This window comes from Engystomops pustulosus, chromosome 1 (assembly GCF_040894005.1).
Source record: "Engystomops pustulosus chromosome 1, aEngPut4.maternal, whole genome shotgun sequence".
Taxonomy (NCBI): Eukaryota; Metazoa; Chordata; class Amphibia; order Anura; family Leptodactylidae; genus Engystomops; species Engystomops pustulosus.
Window position 1 is genome coordinate 292,063,462 of NC_092411.1, and position 23,103 is coordinate 292,086,564.

Below are 23,103 nucleotides of genomic sequence, written 5' to 3' on the forward strand. Positions count from 1 at the left end.
CAGAAAGAGTGGGTCCATGGGCATGAGTAAGGGGGGCTCTTTTTGGAGTCGTAGGGAGTTTAAAAAAAGACGGAATCAAGCTGATTGTTAAGTCGCAGTTGAGAGTCTGGTTAGTGAATTCAAGGGTGTCTATGACCCGTTCTTGTTGACTTCCATGGGGGCTTGTTGGTTCTGGTGGTGTTTCTAAATAAACAGTGAGGTTGGTCAAGGAAAGGGGAGGACTTGCATTAGGGGGTTTTTTATCATGGATTTGTTTTTGGGGAGATGGCACTGCTGAACACATGACTTTGCTCTCCTACTATACATGTTCAGCCAGCCAATTCTAGGCATGTCTATTGAGGGTATGCCTGTCATTGCTATGGGACTGCAAGCTGCTTAATAGGTTGTCTCAGCAATCAATCAAGCAGCTTGACCATTTTTACCTGAACATAAACCAAGATACAAAAAACAGCACCTATTTGGTGTCCGGGTGAATAGGTGCTGAACCTGCCCAATTTGGCATGGACTCGGAATTAGCAGTATGGGTCCACTCATCACTACTACTGATCTCTAGCCTATACCATGGCAGAAATAGCCAGTTGATTTTGTGGAGGATAGGTTTGCCCAAGCCTGGTGGAGCCATCCTCATATCCACAAGTCATCCAGCATGGCGACATTTGTCAGATCAACTCTTCCTGGATGATGTTTTCTTGAATCTTGCATGCTCCACTGCTCTACTTCGATCACATGGGCCATGGGTTTGGTTCTATTTTTATGAACCGGGGTGGGTTGCGGTAAAGATTTTAGCTACTGAGCTTGGTCCTGGTGCTGCATTTATTTATTCATCTGTGTTCAGGTCTTGTATCTATTTACTGATCTCAGTTCTGGACCTGCTTATATGTTCTGAACTTTGTTCTGGTGATGTAAATGTGAACAAACTTGGTTTAAGTGCTGAATTTACTGTAAGTACAAGGCTTTTTTATGGGGAAAGAAGGTCATCCGGCCTATTTTCGGTCACACTGATGGCTTTCGGCCTTAGAATAATGTTTTGAGACTTTGCAATGTTCATAATTTTTTGAGGTTTGTAAGGATGACATTCAGGAGGAAGGTCTTAGGGGGAAGGTTGTCAGGTGGAAATTTAGGAGGAAAGGGGCAATTTGTTGTTATAACTTACACTACAGATAAAGTTATAAGATCTGGTTAATGGGTTAATTCAGTCATGTCAGTCAGTGCTTCATCTGTGGGAGAAAATATAAAACGAGTTATACATAATATCAGTATCCAGTGATGTGTAATAGCCATTATATTAGTGTCTAGTGATGTGTGATATATACATTATATTAGTGTAGTTGCTAGCAATACACATCATTGTGGTATATAGTATATATATATTGTGGTATATAGTGTATATATTGTGGTGTATAGTGTATATAGTGTATATATTGTGGTATATAGTGTATATATTGTGGTATATAGTGTATATATTGTGGTATATAGTATACAGATGACTCGGGGCTCGGTCTCACATATTGCACTTTGTAAATGTAAAATCTTTATTCATTTCTTTCATGTTACAGACGGGTTAAGAGAAAACACAACCTGGATTTACCAGAATAGATGAGAAGTTTCTGGGCTGTAAATAAGTAAAAGTTTCCTCGTGTTCTCCGGAGTCTGTGATGTCAGCGAGAATCCGGTTCTGCCCTGTAATTATGATTCTGTATGAGGGATGTGACTGGGGAATTGTACACGGGGCGGAGATGTGACTGAGATGTGAGGAGGGGGCCGCGCCGCTCCTACGGTTATTTCTTACTATGACTCTGATTCTTTGTGCTGTGTAATTATGTCTCCAGGTAACTGCTGGATGTATTACACATCTATCCATGTAGTGAGGGGGGGGGGGGGGGGGGCGACCAGAGCCGGGAGCGCAGCCGCATCTCTCATCTGCTTATACAATGTCACATCCAGTACAGAGAATAATACAAGACACTCACACAATGTATAATACAATAACACATGTGCCCGGACTCTATAGGATATAATACAATGTATAATACAATAACACATGTGCCCGGACTCTATAGGATATAATACAATGTATAATATAATAACACATGTGCCGGACTCTATAGGATATAATACAATGTATAATATAATAACACATGTGCCGGACTCTATAGGATATAATACAATGTATAATATAATAACACATGTGCCGGACTCTATAGGATATAATACAATGTATAATATATAACACATGTGCCCGGACTCTATAGGATATAATACAATGTATAATATAATAACACATGTGCCGGACTCTATAGGATATAATACAATGTATAATATAATAACACATGTGCCGGACCCTATAGGATATAATACAATGTATAATATAATAACACATGTGCCCGGACTCTATAGGATATAATACAGTGTATAATATAATAACACATGTGCCGGACCCTATAGGATATAATACAATGTATAATATAATAACACATGTGCCGGACTCTATAGGATATAATACAATGTATAATATAATAACACATGTGCCCCAGACTCTATAGGATATAATACAATGTATAATATAATAACACATGTGCCGGACTCTATAGGATATAATACAATGTATAATACAATAACACATGTGCCGGACTCTATAGGATATAATACAATGTATAATATAATAACACATGTGCCGGACTCTATAGGATATAATACAATGTATAGTATAATAACACATGTGCCCGGACTCTATAGGATATAATACAATGTATAATATAATAACACATGTGCCGGACTCTATAGGATATAATACAATGTATAATATAATAACACATGTGCCGGACTCTATAGGATATAATACAATGTATAATATATAACACATGTGCTGGACTCTATAGGATATAATACAATGTATAATATAATAACACATGTGCCCGGACTCTATAGGGTATAATACAATGTATAATACAATAACACATGTGCCGGACTCTATAGGGTATAATACAATGTATAATATAATAACACATGTGCCGGACTCTATAGTATATAATACAATGTATAATATAATAACACATGTGCCGGACTCTATAGGATATAATACAATGTATAATATAATAACACATGTGCCCGGACTCTATAGGGTATAATACAATGTATAATATAATAACACATGTGCCGGACTCTATAGGATATAATACAATGTATAATATAATAACACATGTGCCGGACTCTATAGGATATAATACAATGTATAATACAATAACACATGTGCCGGACTCTATAGGATATAATACAATGTATAATATAATAACACATGTGCCGGACTCTATAGGATATAATACAATGTATAATATATAACACATGTGCCCGGACTCTATAGTATATAATACAATGTATAATATAATAACACATGTGCCGGACTCTATAGGGTATAATACAATGTATAATATAATAACACATGTGCCCAGACTCTATAGGATATAATACAATGTATAATATAATAACACATGTGCCGGACTCTATAGGGTATAATACAATGTATAATATAATAACACATGTGCCCAGACTCTATAGGATATAATACAATGTATAATATAATAACACATGTGCCGGACTCTATAGGGTATAATACAATGTATAATATAATAACACATGTGCCGGACTCTATAGGATATAATACAATGTATAATATAATAACACATGTGCCCGGACTCTATAGGATATAATACAATGTATAATATAATAACACATGTGCCGGACTCTATAGGATATAATACAATGTATAATATAATAACACATGTGCCCAGACTCTATAGGATATAATACAATGTATAATATAATAACACATGTGCCGGACTCTATAGGATATAATACAATGTATAATATAATAACACATGTGCCCGGACTCTATAGGATATAATACAATGTATAATATAATAACACATGTGCCGGACTCTATAGGATATAATACAATGTATAATATAATAACACATGTGCCCGGACTCTATAGGATATAATACAATGTATAATACATAACACATGTGCCGGACTCTATAGGATATAATACAATGTATAACATAATAACACATGTGCCGGAATCTATAGGATATAATACAATGTATAACATAATAACACATGTGCCGGAATCTATAGGATATAATACAATGTATAATATAATAACACATGTGCCCGGACTCTATAGGATATAATACAATGTATAATATAATAACACATGTGTCCGGACTCTATAGGATAAATAATTAGAGATGAGCGAGCACTAAAATGCTCGGGTGCTCGTTATGCGAGGCGAACTTTTCTCGATGCTCGAGTGCTAGAATCTCGAATTGAAGTCAATGGGAGACTTGAGCATTTTTCAAGGGGACCAAGGCTCTGTACAGGGAAGCTTGGCCAAACACCAGGGAACCTCAGAAAAGGATGGAAACACCACGGAAATGGACAGGAAACAGCAGGGGCAGCATGCATGGATGCCTCTGAGGCTGCTTAATCGTACCATTATGCCAAAATTATGGGCAAAAGCATGGCCATGACAGAGTGACCGAATGAGGCTAGATAGCATCTAAAACATCCAATAATTGACCCTGACACTATATGCAGAGGCAGCGGCAGCAGCGGCAGGCTAGAGAGTGTCATGGCGACATACCCTAAATGAACTCAGGTTTCAAACCAATGGGTGGCAGAGAGGAACCAAAGGAGGTGAGCAAGAAGCGCTGAAATTATTTCCTATGTGAACAAAAGGTTGACGGTAAATTTAGTCGATAACACAGCATGGTGGCGACATAGTGACCAAGTTCCATAACGTATCTGGTGAAACACCCGAAAAATGAGCCTGACACAGCTCGTTTGATAAGGGGACGACATGTGGAGGCAGCCATGGAGACGACTTCCATGATTAAGAGTGACAGTATGGGGCATCCATATTGCTCTGCTATGATTGCAACTTCAGGTCTCCAGCATGGCGGCGACAGATGCGCCGAGTTCCACTATGTATCTGGTGAAACACCTTAAAATTCTGCCTGACACAGCTCGTTTGATAAGGGGATGATGTGCTGCATATCCTCTCGCGCTCCAGCGTCTGGGGTATAGAGAGTTGAAAGTTGCGCATGGAGACATTGGTGGACGCTGTGGAGGATCGTGGAGGCAAAATGGACAGAAAACAGCAGGGGCAGTATGCATGGATGCCTCTGAGGCTGCCTAATCTTGGGATGGAGCTGGCGGTCCAAGCCCCTGTCTCTCGGCTCCTCCCCACCCAAAATGGGCCTGGGGGCCAGAAGCGTTTACTTTGAAAAAATTATAATTTTCAAAGCAGGCCGGGTCATTTAAATATTTCACCTAGGAATAATGGAATAGCATAGTCGTTCTATTTTTAATAGTTTTTTTGGAAATTGTTCCATGATTAAGAGCGACAGTATGGGGCATCCATATTGCGCTGCTATGATTGCAACTTCAGGTTTCCAGCATGGCGGCGACAGATGGGCCGAGTTCCACTATGTATCTGGTGAAACACCTGAAAATTCTGCCTGACACAGCTCGTTTGATAAGGGGACGATGTATGGAGGCAGTGAACTAGTAGTAGATTAAAGGTGCTGCAGTTAAAACTATGTTTGTTGGATCTTGGGAATGAGCTGGCGCTCCGCTGCCAGGCGAGCTTTCGCCTATCCAAGCCCCTGTCTCTAGGCTACTCCCCAAACAGCACCTCTAAGAACCTTTTGTATAAGATCAGGTGTAGTAGTGTTCTTATAAGTTTGGGTTATGGCGGGTGAGGGGAATGTAAACAGATGCGCAAGAAGCGCTGAAATAATATCGGTAAATGATAAAAGTTTGCCAGTATATTTTGTGGATAACACAGCAGGGTGGCGACAAAGTTAACAAGTTTGATGTGGAAGCCATGAAAACAACCCAAAATTCTGCCTGACACAGCTCGTTTGATAAGGGGACACTGTATGGAGGCAGTAAGGTAGTAGTAGTAGATTAAAGGTGCTGCAGTTAAAACTATGTTAGTTGGATATTGGGATGGAGCTGGCGCTCCGCTGCCAGGCGAGCTTTCGCCTATCCAAGCCCCTGTCTCTCGGCTACTCCCCAAACAGCACTTCTAAGAACCTTTTGTATAAGATCAAGTGTAGTAGTGTTCTTATAAGTTTGGGTTATGGTGGGTGAAGGGAATGAAAACAGATGCGCAAGCAGCGCTGAAATAATATCGGTAAATAAAAAGTTTGCCAGTATATTTTGTGGATAACACAGCAGGGCGGCGAAAAAGTTAACAAGTTTGATGTGGAAGCCATGAAAACAACCCAAATTCTTCCTGACAAAGCTCGTTTGATAAGGGGACCATGTATGGAGGCAGCTATATGGACAACTTTTAGAGGCAGCTATGGAGATGACGTGTGGAGGTAGCAATGGAGACAACGTGTGGAGGAAGCTAAAAAGACGACATGTGGAGGCTGCTATGGAGACAATTTAATTTGGATAGTGCCTGTATGTGGCAGTCCAAAAAAGTTTTCAAACCAGAGGAGCAGGTAGGTGGTCCTCCAGAAAAATTAAATAAATTGAGTGCCTGTATGTGGCAGTCCAAAAAAGTTTTCAAACCAGAGGAGCAGGTAGGTGGTCCTCCAGAAAAATTAAATAGATTGAGTGCCTGTATGTGGCACTCCCAAAAATTGTTTAAAACAGAGGACCGGGTAGGTGGCCCTCCAGAAAAATGTAATACATAGAGTACTATAGCTAGAGCCAGTTGGCCCTGGCAAAAATAGTCAGTTGCCTCTGCTTTAGTGTACAAAGAGGAGAAGAAGGAGGAGAATGAGGAGGAGGAGTGCATACATGAGAATTATTCAGGTTGAGCTGCTTTCACCTGGTAGAGATTGGAAATCATGAGAAATCCAGGCTTGATTCATCTTGATAAGCATCAGTCTATCAGTGCTGTGAGTTGACAGGTGTGTGCGCTTATCGGTGATGATGCCACCAGCTGCACTGAAAACCCGCTCAGACAACATGCTAGCGGCAGGGCAGGCAAGAACCTCCAAAGCATACAGCGCCAGTTCCGGCCACATGTCTGGAGGCTGGAATTCCAACAGGTGGAAACATCGCATATCAGACTATGTTGGGGTAGGCCGTTCTTACGCTGCAACTCGAGGAGGGTGTGCTTGGCTTTGTAAGAATGGTTGAAGTGCGTGCACAGTGTCCTGGCCATTTTTAGAATCTCTTGCAGATGGGTGGAAGACTTGAGGAACCTGTTGAGAACCAGATTGAAGACGTGCGCCATGCAGGGCGCATGGACCATCCCTCCTCGGTGCAGTGCGGACACCATGTTCCTCCCATTGTCTGTCACCATGGTTCTGATTTTCAGTTGTCGGAGAAAGCCACAGATTTATTTCCTCTTGCATGACGCTATAAATAAATAAATAAAGCGTACACATAATGTAAAATAACTAAGTATTTTTTACATTATGTGTGCGCTTTATTTACCAATTCTGGTTTGTTCATGATGTGTTGCACTATGCATCTTATTAAACCATTTATTACATGCCTACTGTATTTGCTCGCTGCCCGGCACCTATATGGTTGTGCCATGAAACCACTTTTGTTTGTTTAATGCTCTATTTTTAAGTGTACTCAATAAAATTTATATATTTTTTAGTACTATGTGCTTTTTATATTTCTTCTTTGGTAGTGTCTGCTTCTGAGCAAAATAGTTCTATACTATTAGTGCCCTACCTAATTAGAGCATTTTGCTTTTACAATTTTCACTTTCTGGATCATTTTTCTAAATAGGATTCATGTGACATCACATAAGCCTGTCGGTTGCTGATAGGCTTACAGGTCTGCACATGTGATCGGGGGTGTTCCTTACTCCTTCCAAGATTTCTCTGCCCCATGTTACACGTTGTGCTCGCGCACATTTTGATAAAAAAGGAGAAAAGAAAAAATTTTGTTCCCATGAATCAGCATAAACTTCGGATTCGTGACAAATCGAATTTTCCCTGAAATTCGGACCGAATTCCACTTCGTCCGAATCAATTAGGCCATCTGTAGTTGTCACCGCTGATGAAACCTGGATTCATTATTAGACACCAGAAACTAAGCGACAATCAAAACAATTGAATCTGCTCCAAACAAGGCGAAGACGATCCCATCGGCCGGAAAGGTTATTGCGACGATTTTTTGGGATGCGAACGGCGTCATCCTCATATATTTTTAGAAAAAGGAAGAACGATCACTGGACAATACTACAGTGAGTTATTGAAGGAGACACGGCCGCATTTGGCGAAAAAGAAGCTGCTGTTTCACCACAATATCGCACCAGCACATTCATTCAGAGGTGTCTCCACCAAGCTGCATGAATTGTGTTATGAATTGCTGCCGCACCCCCTGTATTTACCCGATCTGGATCCCTGCAACTTTTTCTTGTTCTCTAACATGAAGAAATGGCTCGTGGTCAAAAAATTTTGCTCAAACGAGGAAAAAAGATCGTTGCAGTCAATCTCCTCCCACTTTACCAAAAGATACAAGCAGAAATAATGATAATGGATAATGACACAAGTATAATGAAGACACATATGAGTATAATAATAAGAATCTCCTCCCTCGGTAAGGAGGAGAAATTTTTTATAAGACCCTTTGTTGCTTGTTTAGTTTGACTAGGTTTAGTCATTGAACCCCCGTTTAGGGGTTAGTTTATAGAGTTTTACTAGTCAAGGGAACAAGACGTAATTCGCAAAAGAAGGCAAAAGCAGCAAACTTAAGCAGTAAATATGTAATTAGTCACTTCCATGACCCACTTAGGAGGTTTATATAGAAGGAAGGAAATGATACAACAACGAGAGAGGATGCATACAATCTATGATATGTCATGTTATCAGTGAACAAGAAGTCATAGCTACTGTTTAGAATATACCTTAATATAATATGGCTGTACCTTTGGTTTATGTACACATACATAACTTGAATGTATCCTTTATACTCTGTATATAATAAATTATAAATAAAAATTTATAAAGTAAAAAAAAATAACCCCGTGCATAATATTAGTAAAGGAAGACATTTCTGATGGTCATCTGTACTGTTTCTGTTTTATCTATTTCACACCTGACTTTCTTCATTGAATTCCAAAACAATTTTTTCTGCTGAATTTTGTTCTGGGCTGCAGATGGTTAACCAAACTGTGATGGATTTATGCTTTTTCCATTCTCATCATTCACCTGCTATTTTGCTTTCTATTTTTTTTTAGATGTTTTTGGGGAGGTGTATTCACTCTGGCTTCTCTCTTTCTCTATTTTTTTCTGTTCTACATAGTAGCCTTTGTTTTCATCCATATTTGTACGACCATCTACCTGTGTTTAGTTTTCTCCAGTTTCTTTCTTTGTGTTTCACTTTGGCACAGGAAGAAGACTTCCTACCAATTAGGGTAAATACAGTAATTAGAAAGGGGGTTTACTGGGAGGAGGAGGCGTAACGGCGTAACGGCATGACGTAGTGACGTCACGCTGCGCAACCACCCCGCCGACCGTACCTGCTCTCCCACGCTGACCGGACCTTGGCGTGCGGCTTGCCTGGGCTGCGATGGGGGATCGCGCCCTGTGACCCAGCTCCTGTGGCTGTTCGTTCCGGGGCCGTGAAACGCCGCGACACGCTGGAGGAGGACTCCGATGTTGGCCACTGCGGTTGCTCCGTTCTGCCCGATGTTCGGGTTGAAGTCCTGCAGCGCACCTGCTACTGAGTCGGCTGCCTAGACGGGGCTCCGTGACGCTGGCTCTCTGGGCGTGAAGGCGGACCTCTGGAGTGAAAAAAAGGATACCAGGCTGGTCTGCGGCGCTGACCGGTGTAGAGCGCTCCTTGGCCCTCTGCTAAGGCGGTGAGGTCGGGGGCTTATCCACTGTGTCGGCGCATTCTGGAATTGGATCCTGTCACCCATTTATGTCTGGTCGTCCTCCGTTCCCTGGCATGTCGATAGCCTGATTTGGACCATTGGAGTCTTCTTGAGTAATCTGGTGCCGCTCTGCAGGACGGGTGAGATGTATCCGTTCATGGCTATTCCTATTGCTTCGCTTATCTCGCTACTCATACGCTCTATTAACTGTTTCTAACTGACCTCGCTTGCTTTGCTAATATAATAGTAGCTATTAAAAAAGGCTGTTTCTTTGCTAATCTAACTTCATATATGAAGATGCAGACAGTAATTATGTGCTACTAACTGGTCTGTAATATACGGCTTGTTGCTTCACGCTAATTCTCCCCTAAGCCTGCTTCTAAGGGTGTCTGGACCTTCTGGTTTTCAGTTAAGACTCTACAGAAACCACCATCTTGGGAGTCGTTGGAAAGAGACAATAACCCGCTAATAACTCCGCTCCCTTACGAGCTTGTTTGCGACATATGGATTTTTATTCTTGCACTATTATATTCTAAAGTATCCCTATAGGCTGTGTCGATTTATTGACTGTTTGTATCCTATAGATGTTATAGATTTATCTCACCAGCCTTCTTTCTCATGGTAACTGCTTGTTAACTTTATGGGTCAGTAGTTCTGGTTGTCACGGACAGTCTTTTTAGGATGCCACCTAAGAATGCGTCAAGGAAATCCCTAGGGACAACATCCCCCAGGGAGAAGGAGAAAGGCGGGTCCAAAGGGGACAACTCTATAAAAATAGACAAACTTTGGAAGTCCCCATCAGTCAAAACTCGTACCGGTTTGACTATACAGAAAAACCCTGAATTAGAGGGCCAGGACCCAAAAAATAAATCACAGGGGTCGAGATTTGCAGTGTTAGAGGCCGAAGAACAGGAGGAGGAGGAGGCAGGAGCAGGGGGAGAAAATGCCATTCTCAGAGAGATTCTGGACTCTATTAAAATATGTAATTCAGCAATACTCGACCTCAAAGAGCAAGTAGGGGCCTTGAGAGGGGATGTCTCTCTCCTCAGAGAGGAGGTGAGCAAGGTCAGAGACCGACAGAAAATTACTGACGATAAAATTATTAACATTGAAAAAGAATTAAGCTTATTAAAAAAAGCGTTTTCCTCTACGGAAAGGGAAAATAAGACTCTTAGAGGGAAAATGGCCGATATGGAGGACCGATCAAGGAGAGCTAACCTTAGGGTTATAGGGATTCCAGAAAAGGCTGAAGGAGAAGACCCCGTCACGTTTATTAAAGATTGGCTGTTGGAGAAAATAGGGAAGGATCATCTCTCATCCCATTTTGATATAGAACGTGCCCATAGAATCTCCTCAGCGTCTTACGTCCCTGGGAATAACCCTCGGACTTTTATATGTAAAACATTACTTTCTAGAGATCGCGATATGATACTTCGAAGAGCACGCGACCTAAAAGATCTATCAATTCAAGGAGCTAAAATTTTGCTTTATCCGGATTTCTCTAGGGACACCCTTGTAAAAAGGAAAGGCTTCTTCGAGGTGAAAAAAAGGTTGAGAGATAAAGGCATTATTTACTCATTGATGTTTCCGGCTAAATTGAAAATTATTTTCCAAGGCCAATCCCAATTTTTTAGCACGCCGGACCAAGTCTCGGAGTGGTTAGATCTCAAGGGACTGTGATTCATATGCGATAGATTGATACCCGTTTAATATAGGTCAGATCTGGGGGAGCGGGGGTTGGTTAGGGGTGGGTAAGTGGCCTAAGCAGGAAGAGTTCTACCATGGTAGGACAGTTGAGGGGGATTGGGTGGGAGGGTTGCTTCGTTGCTGGAGATGTTGCTGGGTTGCTGGCTGTCCCTTTTTCCCTATCCAATGGGTACTAGGATTATATCCTGGAATATAAGAGGATTGAAAGACCGTTTGAAGCGTTGCATCATTTTTGATTATATTATTAAGCAACTCCCTGCAATTGTTATTCTACTAGAGACACATCTCGACAAAGATTCCTTATCATTAGTGGATCGGAGATGGGCTAGTCATATATATAACTCAGTTTTCTCATCATTTTCCAGAGGGGTTTCCATCTTGGTTCATAGGTCAATCTGCTTTCAGGTTTTAGACTTAATGTGTGACTTAGAGGGTAGATTTGTTTTCTTATGCGCCAGGTTAGAAGGTATCAAATGCGTCATTGCAGGGGTGTATATCCCACCCCCCTTTAGATATGATGTGTTGATTAAGTTGATGCGGTTCCTGGAGAAGGTGGGTGAATGCCCTGTACTGGCCCTAGGGGACTTCAACTCTGTTATGTCAGAGAAGAAGGACCGAGTGGGGAAAAGAAACTGTGCAGATACATTTGCTAGAGATACCCCCTTCGCCAGGTTCTGTCATGAAATAGGCTTATCGGATGTGTGGAGGTCTTTAAATGGGGATGCGCCAGCCTTCTCATGTTACAGTCGCTCCTGCAAGTCATTTTCCAGGATAGATCTAGCGTTGGCCAACGACTGTGCTGTTGGTTGGGTACGGAAAATCCGATATGATAACCGGTCCGTTTCTGATCATTCCCCACTGGTTCTTGAGTTGATTCCCTCAATCAAGCCCGCTCCTAGGTTTTGGAAATTGAATGCACATTGGTTGTCTTTATTGACAGTCGAAGATAAAATTAAGAAAGAATTGTGTAGCTTTATTTCTGCTAATAGGACCTCGGACAATGTGGGCTTGATCTGGGATGCGCTGAAATCCTTCCTTAGAGGGATAATAAACTCAGAAATTATATTTCTTCGGAAACAATGGGCCAGACAAGAGCGGAGCCTAAAAGACGAAGCAAAAAGAAGAGAAAGGGAATATCAGGCTAATAACTCGCAAGACTCACTCGATAAGTTTAATAAAGCGCAAGAGGAGTATAATAAATACATTGCCAATAAGGCCGTCCAGAAGTTATTCTTCCTCGATCAGAAATCACACTGTGAAAGTGGTTTTCCATCAAAAGGGCTTCTATATAAAGTTAAAAAACAACAGGAAGTAAATAGGATAGACAGGATCAAAAACTCCTTCGGCGAAGTTACTGGTAACGCTCAGGAGATTAGAGCCACCTTTCTCCAGTTTTTCCAAAAAATCTACTCCTCTGATTTGGAGGCGTCTGTAGAGGAGATATGCAATTATCTAGATAATATCCAATTTCCTAGATTACGGACAGAAAAAGCAGATGGATTAGCCATACCAATTTCCATTTCGGAACTCGAGGAAGCTTTGGCTTCCTCGAGACGTAACTCCGCACCGGGGCTGGACGGCCTGCCCTTAGAAATCTATTATAGATTTAGTTCTATTCTTCTCCCCCTGCTAGTTGAGATCTGGGAAACAGCACAGCGAGTGGGGAGTTTACCTGAATCCTGGTATGAGGCATGTATAGTCTTGTTACCCAAAAAAAATAAAGACCCTCTGGAGGCAGAGTCCTATCGGCCGATATCAATTCTTAACACCGACGCCAAATTGTTGGCTAAGGTGCTCTCGATTAGATTAAAAGAATGTGCGTCAATACTTATACACGAAGATCAATGTGGTTTTGTGGCAGGCCGACAGGGTAAAACCAACATAAGACGGTTGTTTTCGAGCCTTCAGTTGGGACAGGGGGGGTCTCGCTCCATCCTGTCATTGGATGCGTCTAAGGCCTTTGACAGGGTGGAGTGGGACTTCCTCTGGGAGGCATTGTCTAGATTTGGTTTGGGTGCCAGATTTGTGGAATGGATAAAGCTTTTCTATCATGCCCCTAGGGTTAATATCAGAGTAAATGGAGAATACTCCCCTTTTTTTACACTCTCGAGGGGCACCAGGCAGGGCTGCCCCTTGTCTCCCTTATTATTTGCTTTTTTCATAGAACCTTTAGCAATAAAACTTAGAGCGGATAGGGAGATCGGGGGCGGAGGATTAGCTGGATCAATGGATAAGATTATGCTATACGCTGATGATGTTTTGCTCTGTCTAAAAGATTCTAATATATCGGTCCCTAGAGCTCTGAAGGTGATCCAGGAGTTCGGAAGGTTTTCGGGCTTCCAGATCAATACCCACAAGTCTATCCTGGTCCCAATTGATTATGACCCTCACCCTAGCTTAACGCTAATGGATTTACAGATTTCCTCGTCATGCGAATATCTGGGTTTAAAGATTACACCAAATGTGGCGGATTATATTTCGATGAATCTGGCCCCACTATTAGCAAAATTGAAAAACAAGGTTAACACACTTAATCGAGCAGAGAGAATCGTTCTTACTAAGACTATCTTGCTCCCCCAATTGTTATATGTAGTATGTAACTCTCCCTGTTGGATTGGTAAGAAATGGTTTGGCTTGATTCGAGCGCTTTTAAATAAATTACTGTGGGGGAGGAAGAGGGTTCGTATTAAACAGGAAACACTTATGGTTAACAAGGAGAGGGGTGGTTTGTCGCTCCCCTCTTTGTACCATTATTTTTTGGCATCACAACTACAATCTATCTTGGAAAATGAAAACGCCAGTTTACTGCAGGTGATTAATGCCCGGGTAGGGTGGAGATTTGACTGTATGCTCACCTTATTGGAATCTGGACATCTCAAAGGTCATAGTATTAAAAAATTCCCAGTGGCTGTGTTGATGGGGAATACCTGGAGAGATTTCAAGAAGCTATATGGGATTAAGGGGGGATTTAAATTTACCCCATTATGGGGCAATCTCAATTTGGTAGAACTAAATAAAATGGAAGATGTCGGATTCTGGAGAAGAAAGGGGATCTATTGCTTGGAACACTTGGGGGAACAGGGGGGGTTACCCTCTTTTCAGGTGTGGTGTAGGAAGGGACTTTTAGAGGAGAAAGATTATTTTAGGTATAGTCAATTAGCACATGCAGTTAGTAAAGAATTAGATCACGAAAAGCTCACGATACACGAAGGGGGTAACTGTTTGGAAATTATAGGGTTAGACCCCTCACTTTTGAAAATGTCTAGGATCTATCGTCTGATTAGATCTGACATTGATCAGAACTTTAGTCACATAAGTCAAGTAAAATGGATAAAGCAAGTTGGTCTTATTACACCGGCACAATGGAGAGATATTTATAAGAATGTGGTTAGATCCACTATTAACTTAAATCACAGATGCACTCAACTTAATATTTTATATAGAATTTACCTTTCACCATTATTGATGTTTAAAATGGGGTTAAGTGAAACCTCTAATTGTAAGAGGTGTAAAAGTGATTGTGCCGACATCTTACATGTTTTATGGGACTGCCCAAATATTGGCCTATACTGGGAGGAAGTTTTTAGGAAAATAGAGAGTCAGATCCAGTGCTCCTTGCCACGTTCGCCTACTTTGGGGATACTGGGCCTGCTCTCAATTCCGGTGAACTCGAAAGCAAAAAGGGATTTAGCGCTGAAGCTTTTTTTCCTGGCTAGACTAATATTAATGAGGCATTGGAAAGAGGATAAAGCTCCAGTGGTGAAGGAATGGAGGATCCTGGTGGAACGAACCAAAAAGTATGAATGTGGATATGAGAAACGCTATGGGAATGGTAGAAGATTGAAATTGATTTGGGACCAGTGGAATAATGAATAGAGGGTCTCTGTAGTTCCAGAGGGCCCATTGGATGGGTATCCAGGGACAAATTAGTTAAATTGTTCTTTTGAATGACATTCCCTTCACATCTCCAGCAAGGGCAGAGGGTGGGGGGGGGGTTCGGGTGGGTCGGTGGTTTCTGTTAATGTTTATGCTATTGAGTCGGGCATATCTGCTTTGCCGACGCACCCCTTATATATAATATATAAAAAAAAAAAAAAAAAAAAAAAAAGGGTATTGACTATCATCCATTAGTGTTACCACTTTTTGTTGCATGTATATTCATTGTATCACATGTTTAATATGCACAACTGAATGTTAACTATTCATATAATCTGTAATACTGTAATTTTTGAAAATAAAAAAAAAAAAAAAAAAAAAAAAAAAAAGAAAGGGGGTTTACTCTCAGGGTCCACTGCTTTTGTTTGTCTTTTTCTCAGCACGTAGGTAGGTGTAGGGAATTGAAAACTGCAGAGATATGGTCAATGTTAGCTAGTAACTAACAAGGAAAGTCAATCTGTTAGTCTAATGCCACTTTTTTCACATTTTTCCACAAAGCATATAATTGGGGAACCTTTATTTGAAAAAACTAATATATTTAAAACTTATACATATTTATTTGGTACGCATTAAAAAAAGGGAACCCTGCCAATAAACATGCCCCACATGTTTCAATAAACACATTAGTGAGGATCTGATAAACTGTTAGGATCAGTGGATCCTCTGGACCATCGCGGGAGATGTAACTAGCCAACACCCGGAACCGGAGCCTAGCAGCACCTGGTTTTCACCAGAGCCCGCCGCAAAGCGGGTTGGACTTGCTGCGGCAGGATACCACTAGGTCGTTCCCAGGTGTGACTAGCCCACGGTGGCAGCCGAGGTCGAGGTACCTTAACGGATGACAAACTCGTAGTCGGGTCCAGGCACAGGGTCAGGGCAGGCGGCAGAGATGCAACGTCAGGTTCAAGTCCGGGGTCAGCAACAGGAGGTCCAGGCAGGAGGGAACGGGAACACAGGCACACAGCAACAGGGAGGAACACAGGTAACACGGCAACACAGGACTCAGGAACGGGAACACACAGGAATACACTGGAACGCAGGAATACAGGGATACGCAGGAACACAGCAATACTCGCTAGGAAGCTTTCTCTAAGGCTAAGAGGCACAAAGATCCGGCAGGGAATGATGGGAAACAAAGGGTTATATACAAAACAGGAAATGACCAATACTAATCACCTGTGCGCTGGCCCTTTAAATCTTGAGGCAGTGCCGCGCGCGCGCCCTAGGGAGCGGGGCCGCGCGCGAGACCCAGTCCGGACGGGAGCGGGAGCCAGGAGAGGTGAGTGCACCGGAGCAGCAGTGGGGCAGCGGAGGGAGGCACGGGTGCACCCGCGATCCGCGATATGGATCGCGGGGGTGCCCGCAACGGAGGCACGGGTGCACCCGCGATCCGTGGTATGGATCGCGGGGGTGCCCGTGACAGTACCCCCCCCTTCGGCCTCCCCCTCTTCTTCTTGGTCCCAAGAAACCTCTGGAGGAGAGTCTGATCAAAAATATTCTCTTCAGGCTCCCAGGATCTCTCCTCAGGCCCGAACCCCTTCCAATCTACAAGGAAGAACCGCTTACCCCTTACGAACTTCATGTCCAGAACCTCCTTGACTTCATATACATCTGGAGAATCAGCCTCAGGAGCCGGAGGAGGGGATTGCTGGGAGAAGCGGTTCAAGACGACTGGCTTCAGGAGGGATACATGAAAGGAGTTCGGGATGCGCATAGATGGAGGAAGGCGGAGCTTGTATGCCACTTGATTAATGCGCTTGATTACCTCAAAGGGGCCAAGGAACCGGGGCCCAAGTTTATAGCTGTGTATCTTAAGCCGGACGTATCTGGAGGATAGCCATACTTTGTCACCAGGAGAGAAGACAGGAGGAGCTCGACGTCTTTTATCAGCCTGGGACTTGGTACGGTCAGAAGCTCGTAGAAGGGACTGGCGGGTCTGGTCCCAAACAGCCTTGAGATCCTGCACCAGATCCTCCACCGCAGGGACAACAGAGGGAGTAGACAGCGGGAGAGGTGGGCGAGGAATACGTCCATAGACCACGAAGAACGGAGCCGAACCAGTAGATCCCGAGTCCAGAGAATTGTAAGAGAACTCAGCCCAAGGTAGAAGGTCAGTCCAATTGTCTTGACGGGCTGAGACGAAGTGGCGCAAGTAGCAGCCCAAAGTCTGGTTCACCCTCTCTACTTGACCATTCGACTGAGGGTGGTAAGCAGAAGAAAAGTCAAGGATGACCTGCAGTTGGTTACATAAAGAACGCCAGAATTTAGAGACAAACTGGACTCCTCGATCGGACACAATGTGAAGCGGAAGGCCATGCAGACGGAAGATATGTTTGAAGAACAAACTGGCAAGCTGTGGAGAAGACGGAAGACCTGGAAGGGGAACAAAATGGGACATTTTGGAAAAACGGTCCGTCACCACCCAGATGACAGTATTGCCCGAGGAGACAGGCAAATCAGTAACAAAGTCCATTGCCACGTGAGACCACGGGCGACTGGGTATCGGCAACGGGAGTAACAGTCCAGCCGGTTTGAGACGAGAGGCTTTATTGCGGGCACAGGAGGAGCAGGATCCCACAAACTCCCGAACATCTTTGACCAGGTCTGGCCACCAGTAATAGCGGGAGATGAGGGCCAAGGAGCGCTGCACCCCAGGGTGCCCAGCCAGACGAGAAGAATGTCCCCAAGACAGAATCCTCTTCCTGAGAGCAGGTCTAACATACGTCTTGCCAGGAGGCAGCTGCCGAAGGTCCACCGGAGCTGCAACAACAAGCTGGTCAGGAGAAATTATGTGCCGAGGAACTGGTTCATCTCCAACAACATCTGACGAACGGGACAGAGCATCAGCCTTGACATTCTTGTCTGCCGGACGAAAATGAATCAGCAAGTCAAAGCGGGAGAAGAACAAAGACCACCGGGCTTGCCTGGGATTCAGGCGCTGGGCTGTCTGGAGGTACAGAAGATTCTTGTGGTCAGTGTACACACAAACAGGATGGAGAGCTCCCTCCAGAAGATATCGCCATTCTTCAAGAGCAAGTTTGATGGCTAATAGTTCTCTGTCTCCAATGGAATAATTTCTCTCAGCTGGAGAAAAAGTCTTGGAAAAGAAACCGCAAGTCAAAGTTTGGCCCTTGGGCCCTTTCTGAGTGAGCACCGCTCCAGCTCCTATGGAGGATGCGTCCACCTCCAGAAGAAAGGGTTTGTCCGTATCTGGCCTAGAGAGTACGGGAGCCGAGGAGAAAGCAGACTTTAACTTGGAGAAGGCCATTTCAGCAGCTGGAGACCAGGCACGTGGATTGGCACCCTTCTTTGTGAGCGCCACGATGGGGGACACCAGAGTGGAGAAATGGGGAATAAACTGACGGTAATAGTTCGCAAACCCCAGGAACCTCTGTATGGCTCGGAGACCCTCTGGACGTGGCCACTGAAGAACTGCAGACAGCTTCGCGGGGTCCATCTGAAGGCCTCTGTTGGAAATTATGTAACCAAGGAAGGGAAGGCAGTGCTGGTGAAACAGGCATTTTTCTAACTTGGCATAGAGGTGATTGGCACGAAGTCGACCTAGAACTTGTCGTACGTGTGCCTGGTGGGACTCAAGGTCTGGAGAGTACACCAAGATGTCATCGAGGTAGACCACGACACAAGTATAAAGAAGGTCCCGAAAAATGTCGTTCACAAACTCCTGAAAAACAGCAGGGGCATTACACAGTCCAAAGGGCATCACTAGGTACTCAAAGTGCCCGTCACGGGTGTTAAACGCCGTCTTCCACTCATCACCTTTGCGGATCCGGATGAGATTGTAAGCACCACGGAGGTCCAGCTTGGAGAACACCTTGGAACCACGTAGGCGATCAAAGAGTTCTGTAATCAACGGCAGAGGGTAACGGTTTTTTACCGTGATCTTATTCAGCCCACGATAGTCTATACAGGGACGTAGGGAGCCGTCCTTCTTGGTAACGAAGAAAAACCCTGCGCCAGCTGGAGAGGAGGACTTGCGTATAAAACCCCTCTGCAGATTCTCCTTGATGTAGTCGGACATGGCTAGAGACTCAGGTACAGAAAGAGGGTAGACACGACCTCTGGGAGGAGTGGCGCCAGGAAGAAGATCCACAGGGCAATCATAGGGACGATGTGGTGGTAGAATCTCCGCCTGCTTCTTGGAGAAAACGTCCGAAAAGTCCCGATAACAAGCTGGCAGACCCACCAGAGACTTGGGAGCCAGAGTCGAAGTCCTCACAGGTAGCGGACGGGGAATCTGCATACAACGTGAAGCACAGTTCGGACCCCAACGGAGGATATGCCCGGAGGACCAGTCCAGTACAGGGGCATGAAGCTGCAACCAGGGGAGACCCAGCAGTAGAGCAGATGTGCTTTGGGGCAGCACAAAAAACGGAAGTCTCTCTTGATGTAGGGCACCAACTTGCAGAAGCAGGGGCTCCGTGCGAAACCAGATGGGTACGGAGAGAATCTGACCATTGACCGAGGCAATAGACAATGGCTTCTCGAGACGAACCACCAGGAAGTGATGCCGAGAGACCAAGGCTGCATCCACGAAGTTCGCTGTAGAGCCCGAGTCCAGGAAGGCAGTAACCTGGATCTGGGTACCGGTGCCAACGCTGAGGAGCACGGGAAGAGTCAGACGTGGAGAAGCTGTATTTACACCTAGGGACGCTTCTCCCAAGAAGCCTAGGTGCTGGCGTTTCCCGGACGTTGAGGACGGACAGGACAGGAACCGATGAAATGCTCAGGGCTGGCACAGTACAGACATAGGTTCTCCTGTCGGCGTCTTGAACGCTCTCGTAGAGTGAGCCGGGTTCGGTCAACCTGCATGGGTTCCTCAGCAGGAGATTCAGGCGGACCCTGGAGCGGCCTTTGGAAGACTGGCGCCAGGCGAGGAATGCGTCTAACACGGCCTTGAGGATACTCGGAGCGTAGTTCCTCAGCTCGCTCCTTAAACCGAACATCAATTCGAGTGGCCAAGGTGATGAGGTCACTCAGAGTAGATGGAAGATCCCAAGCTGCCAGTGCGTCCTTGACCTGCGCAGAGAGCCCTTTCTTAAATGTAGCGATGAGGGCTGCATCGTTCCACGCAAGTTCAGAAGCCAGGGTGCGGAATTGAACTGCGTACTCTCCCACCGATGAGTTGCCCTGACGCAAGTTCAACAATGCAGACTCCGCAGAGGAGGCTCGTGCTGGTTCCTCGAAGACAGACCGGAACTCAGACAGAAACGCAGTGAGGTTAGACACAACCGGGTCATCTCTGTCCCAAAGCGGAGTAGCCCAGGCCAGGGCTTTCCCGGAAAGAAGGCTGAGGACAAATGCCACCTTGGACCGCTCTGTGGCAAATTGCGACGGCATCAGTTCTATGTGCAAGGAGCACTGGGTTATGAAGCCCCTGCACATCTTTGGATCTCCATCATACTTGCCGGGCAAAGAGAGGCGTAGCCTGGGTTCAGCAGCAGGAAGATAAGCCGGGGCAGCAGGGGTCGCAGCGACCGCTTCAGGAGACTGTTGCTGATGTTGGGTAGCAAGTAGTTGTTGGAGCATGGCGGTGACTTGCTCTAGCTGATTCCGCTGTGCTGCAATCTGCCGGGACTGGTGGATCACGATGGTGGCGAGATCAGGCTGAGTGGGAGAAGGAGCCTCGGCGGGATCCATGGCCGGATCTTACTGTTAGGATCAGTGGATCCTCTGGACCACCGCGGGAGATGTAACTAGCCAACACCCGGAACCGGAGCCTAGCGGCACCTGGTTTTCACCAGAGCCCGCCGCAAAGCCGGTTGGACTTGCTGCGGCAGGATACCACTAGGTCGTTCCCAGGTGTGACTAGCCCACGGTGGCAGCCGAGGTCGAGGTACCTTAATGGATGACAAACTCGTAGTCGGGTCCAGGCACAGGGTCAGGGCAGGCGGCAGAGATGCAACGTCAGGTTCAAGTCCGGGGTCAGCAACAGGAGGTCCAGGCAGGAGGGAACGGGAACACAGGCACACAGCAACAGGGAGGAACACAGGTAACACGGCAACACAGGACTCAGGAACGGGAACACACAGGAATACACTGGAACGCAGGAATACAGGGATACGCAGGAACACAGCAATACTCGCTAGGAAGCTTTCTCTAAGGCTAAGAGGCACAAAGATCCAGCAGGGAATGATGGGAAACAAAGGGTTATATACAAAACAGGAAATGACCAATACTAATCACCTGTGCGCTGGCCCTTTAAATCTTGAGGCAGTGCCGCGCGCGCCCTAGGGAGCGGGGCCGCGCACAAGACCCAGTCCGGACGGGAGCGGGAGCCAGGAGAGGTGAGTGCACCGGAGCAGCAGTGGGGCAGCGGAGGGAGGCACGGGTGCACCCGCGATCCGCGATATGGATCGCGGGGGTGCCCGCAACGGAGGCACGGGTGCACCCGCGATCCGTGGTATGGATCGCGGGGGTGCCCGTGACATAAACATACATCTTACCAGTCCTGAAAGCACAGTGTCCAATCGGGTGGGTAGTCAGGGATTGCATCATCAGGGTGTCAGATACTCATTTCATTGGGTCCATTCTTCTAGACACAAGGCCATTTACAACTGATACTGATAGACCATGGATTGACTTCCGCCCTTAAAAGGGCAGTACCCTGTACTGATCCGTGAATTTACCCCACACCTGACACATTTCTGTCTTATACCAGTTTCTTCAGAGAGTCATATTAGGCAGGATTCAGACAAAAAAATTGGGGTGTCATGAGGGTGGTTTTTAGTGATAAATCACCCACCGGCAGGCCTGTTAGGTGAGCCCCAAGACTCATCCGATAGTATGGTCACTATCCATACACATCTATCAACTATCCATTGTTTCCACATTTACATAAAAGTGCACCACTTACATTTAGTACCATTAAAAAATAATTACCTTGGTGAGTAATTACCAGATAAAATGAAAAATGACAGTTTTGAAAAATAGGGATTGTTCCTCAAGATGCAAATAAGTCTGGTTCTAAGGGGGGTAAGCATGTGACCCTTTGAATTCAGTATATGTTGTAGAATAGTTATATTGTTTGATAAATTCTTTTTCGCATTGATGCAATTGTAGACAGTGAAAGCTGCTATAAATGTCCGGTGGATATGTGGCCTGATGAGAAGAAGGTGATGTGTTTTCCAAAAATTGTGGAGTTTCTATCCTATGAGAAGGACATTTTTGCTCATGTTTTTTTAGCAATTACTTTATTATTTTCTAGCGTGAAATTGTTCACTTTAAAAACCTTCATTTCTTACTGGAACACTCCAATTGTTAAAGCCAATAACCGGACTGTGAGCTTCATCCTCCTGGTGTCCATCTTGCTGAGCTTCCTCTGTGTCTTCTTCTTCCTTGGTCGTCCAGTGGACATAACCTGCTTACTGAGACAAGTATCATTTGGAATATTTTTTACCATTGGAGTCTCTTCTGTTCTGGCCAAAACTATCACAGTCTGCATTGCCTTCAAAGCCACCAAACCTGGAAGTTCCTGGGTAAAATTGGTCTCTTTCAAAGTCTCAAGGAACACTGTCTTGGTGTGTTCTTCTGTACAAGTTCTTATTTGTGTTATTTGGCTGCTGGTGTCTCCTCCTTAT